This window comes from Macrobrachium rosenbergii, chromosome 43 (assembly GCF_040412425.1).
Source record: "Macrobrachium rosenbergii isolate ZJJX-2024 chromosome 43, ASM4041242v1, whole genome shotgun sequence".
In the NCBI taxonomy this organism is placed as follows: Eukaryota; Metazoa; Arthropoda; class Malacostraca; order Decapoda; family Palaemonidae; genus Macrobrachium; species Macrobrachium rosenbergii.
The window spans coordinates 16764282-16769281 of record NC_089783.1 but is presented as its reverse complement, the minus strand read 5'-3'; positions in this window follow the sequence as shown (position 1 = coordinate 16769281).

Sequence of the window (5000 nt, the reverse complement as noted above, 5' to 3'; positions counted from 1 at the left end):
AGAGAGAGAGAGAGAGAGAGAGAGAGAGAAAATGGGTGCGTGTAGTGACTGGACTGTTAATAAAGGGAACCAGTTAAGGTTACACAAGACTGTAAAGGGTTAAAGCAAAAATGAAAATGTTTGATGAAGCCATTCTTAGCGATGCAAGAAGAAGAATTTAAAATCTTGAGATAGGAAAAGGCGCTATGCTTGCAAGTGATCTGTTGCAATATGGAACTAAGACTGTAAATGAAGGAGAGTAAAAAATAAATGAACAGGAAAAAAAAGTTCCCAAGGACATAGTAAAAAAAAAAACGTGTATTTTTTTTAAGGGAAACGGTATTAAGATCATTGGAACATTCATGCTGGCATTACATGAATTATGTATACATGCGAAGTTGTATGGAAGGATTTTGATCAGAATTGTAAAACAGATAACATAGTTCGTATTCAGGCAATAAAGTGTAAGGCTATGTGTGTGTGTGTGTTTGTGTGTGTTTTTTTGTGTGCGTGTGAGTATGGATCAAGTTATTAGTACAACACTGAGTTTTGAGAGTGAAGGGAGAAGTTGTGAGAGGAATACACGGCCTAGATAAGACTCATAACAAAACTGTTAAAAAAATATATAGGGGGTGATGAGTATGTTGAGAAGACTTACTAGTCTGGAGTAAATAATGCTGGTCTGCGAAAAGGGCTGGTTATGTCTCCCTAGCCATAAAATGTTTTCTTAAATGAACTCTTAACTCTTATGTCACAGGAAAGACTGGGTTGTGGATGTGGTACAGGCAATTTTGTTTGATAAAGCTGCATGCACAAACTAGTGAAAGACGTTCAAAATGTGTTTGTGTGGGCTTAAAGGGAGAAGTAGAGTATGTAAATAAAGTGTTTGTTTTGTTTTAAAGTAGACGTGTAAAAACTTTTAGGATGAAAGAAAAAAAGCTGTGCATAGCGTGCATGGGCCAAGAAAAAGGTAATGACAGATATGTTAGAGGTGTTCAGGATATATAGTCTAGAATGTAAATTCTTAAGAGAATTTGGATAAAAGTGAAGCTTGAGCTAACTGCTAACCTTAAAGGTGTGCTTTGTCCATAATATGTCTTTTAAATTTTTCGTAATTGCAGAAGTAATATGAGAGGTCAATTAAGAGGATGTAAGGGCAAAGTTGTGAGGGAGGAAAGCGGTCGTGAATATAACAAGTAAAAAATGAGCCGAAGTTTCTTCGGCGCGACTTAGTTTTCTGTACATCGTGTAATGCTGTATGAGCCGCGGCCCATGAAACTTTCAGCCACGGCCCGGTGGTGGCCTGATCCATAGTGATGCCAGACGCACGATCATGGTTAACTTTAACCATAAATAAAATAAAAACTACCGAGGCTAGATAGCTGCAATTTGATATGGTTGATGATTGGAGGGTGGATGATCAACATAACAATTTTCAGCCCTCTAGCCTCAGTAGTTTTTTAAGACCGAGGGCGGACAGAAAAAGTGCGAACGGACAGACAAAGCCATCTCAATAGTTTTCTTTTACAGAGAACTAAAAAAAGTAACAGGTATCAATAGATGATAGTGTTGGTGAGTGATTTTGAAGAGAAGCTGAAGAGGACGTTTTCTCAGGAGTGTTGGGGGCGAATGGATGTCAAGAAGGTGAAGTAATGAACGCCAGTGTAAATGGTAAAAAAAAAAATATGAAATACCTAATTTCTGCCGGTATTTAAGTGTAAAGGTTATGGAAGATGGTACGAGGAGAGAAAAGTGAACCACGGAATAGGCAAAGCTGACGGTTTGGAGGAATGGGATTTCTATGGAAGTGAAAGTTTGAATTTATCAAAATATTGTTCGAATTGGAATTGGAATATAAAATTTATGCCAAAGGCGAAGCGCTGGGACCTATGAGGCCATTATGCAATGAAAATGATTTTGAATCATTTGTTAGGAGAGGGTGAAGAGTAAGATGGAAGAAAGAGAATATAAACGAAGGTACAGTAAAAGGAACGAAAAAAGCTAGCAGCTAGGGGCAGAAGGGACGCTGCAAAGAACCTAAGTGGTGCTTACAGTGCACGGTGTGAGATGCACTGACGGCACTACCTCCCTACAGGAAGGAAAATATTACTGAGCCAGCTCGTCTTTACGGAGAGTAACAAGGCAGTCTGAAGAGTAATAACGGCCAGGTTCGACACGCTGTTGATAAGCTTTCCTTTTCAGGATATATGAAATATGGGATACTGTGAAAGTTCATCCTTCAATTGGCAGTGAGCGCTGCAGTGACTGCTGTTTTCGTTTTGCTCTGGAGCCACTCCTAATAAGGAAACGGCTTATTGGTCAATATACATGCGGAAACACTTTGACGTGTATGTACGTGTGTGTGTGTGTATATACATATATATGTATATATATATATATATATATATATATATATATATATATATATATATATATATGTATGTATATATATATATATATATATATATATATATATATATATATATATATATATATATATATATATATATATATATATATATATATAATATATATATACATATATATATGTATAGAGTGTGTATACAGTATATATATATATATATATATATATATATATATATATATATATATATATATATATATATACAGTATGTATATATATATATATATATATATATATATATATATATATATATATATATATATATATATATATATATATATATAGTTTGAACATTACATACCGATAATATATTTCATAAAACAATAATAACAATATCCGATAACTGCTAAATAATATTGTAGGGTCACACATGGTCCTACACGATCGTTCATCTTACCTAGCCGCCCGAACTCACACCCTGCGGGCACCCACTCCTCACAACGAACATCTGACATACACGCCGAGTACGCGTGTATAAGAAACAGCGGACAGCATAGACACCCTTTTCAATGTATGCTGTCGTCCTTAATCATGTCATGTCAAAGGTATCATTCCTACCGGAAGCAATACCATGTCAGCTTTCCAGTTACACGTATCAAAACTCTGTCCGTAACTTGTATTTGTCTGTCTTGAATAAATTAGTAAATTTGTAGACGCAGCCCCTTACTCGCGCTCCCGCTACAGTGTAATAAGAATTACTTCAGAAGTTACCTCCATTGTACTACCTTTATATATGTGAATTCCTTATTATTGAATTATATTTATTTTTATTCCTCCCAAATCTTACAACGGTTTTTTTTCCCTACCCACCTGCCTCTTCTTTCAAAAAAGTATATCTTAGTTTAACCAGACCACTGAGTTATTTAACAGCTCTCCTAGGGCTGGCCCGAAGGATTACATTTATTTTACGTGGCTAAGAACCAATTGGTTACCTAGCAACGGGACCTACAGTTTATTGTGGAATCCGAACCACCTTATAGCGAGAAATGAATTTCTATCACCAGAAACAAATTCCTCTTATTCTTCATTGGCCGGTCGGAGATTCGAACTCGCGGCCAACAGAGTGGTAGCTGAGAACGAAACCCGCTCGCCCAACGAGGAACTATTCTTTCAAACAAATATTTTTATTCATTCGGCGTTGCATCAAAAGCGATTTTATTAGTGACCCAAACAATATAATTTTCCAGTAGCTCTTAATAAAAAAGCACAGCCGAGAGCACTTTTAACGCATTACTGGCGAAATAAAATGAGATTGATTTTCTGGTCTATTTCCCTGAACGTTGCTCTGATAATAATGATCACTCCTGATGGAGCCATTTTGATACGCGCTTTTCCATTGCTTTTTGTAATAACTTCATGATTGCTATTTTACCCATTCCACTGGCTTTTGCTTCCAAATCTGAACATTTTTAAAACTATTATTTTCTTAGGCAATTTGTCTGTGTAAAAATAAATAGCAGTGAAAATGTTATGAAACGTTTGTTTCTTGACTTTTTGCCTGATCTCTGTAAAACAAAATTACACAAAATAGAAATCAAGCTTCCCCCAAATGGAAACCTAGCTTCTACAGAATAGAAAAATAATCTGTTAAAAAATGGTAAACAAACTCTCCCGGAATGTGAAAAACTTCCATAAAATGGAATGAAAAATTAAACAGTAAAAAACAAGTTTCCACAGTATTTAATATAAGCTTCAGAAGAGCTAAAGTTGAAACGAAAAAATTAGGAAAACAACAAAATATGTAGAGAAATCAGCCTGAAATATATATATATATATATATATATATATATATATATATATATATATATATATATATATATATATATATATATATTCACCCTTAAACAATCATAAGCAATAAATGCCATAATTCGAGTCCACAGTAAAATACAAATTTTTTTAGCCTCTCTTAAACTTTACCAGCGTCAGCACGAAAAACATTGACAGGAACACTGTTTTATATATATATATATAAATATATATATATATATATATATATATATATATATATATATATATACTGTATATATATATACATATACATATATTTCTTTTTCGAGATAAGGAAACGTATAGATAGGTTCCTAGGACTCCTTATCTTCTGCGCATTCATGAAAATATTTGGGTCATGGGAATTGCAACCTAATCTCTTTAATCATATGCATGTAAACAACTAAGCCATGTAACCTCCTACTGTAAGGGGAAACAAGATAGCTGAAAGCCATACGTATGTATGCATGAAAACATGTACCAACTTACATAAATATATCACACCCAATTAAAATGACTTGCCATTTTAGTTTTCTGCAAAAGACAACCATTGAGATGGCTTTTTCTGTCCGCCCTCAGATCTTAAAAGCTACTGAGGCTAGAGTGCTGCAAATTGGTACGTTGATCATCCACCCTCCAACCATCAAACATACCAAATTGCAGCCCTCTAGCATCAGTAGTTTTTTTATTTTATTTGAGATTAAAGTTAGCCATGATTGTGCGTCTGGCAACGCTATAGGACGGGCCACCACCGGCCCGTGGCTGAAAGTTTCCCGGGCAGCGTCTCATAAAGCATTTTACTCTGTAAAGAAAACTCGATTGCGCC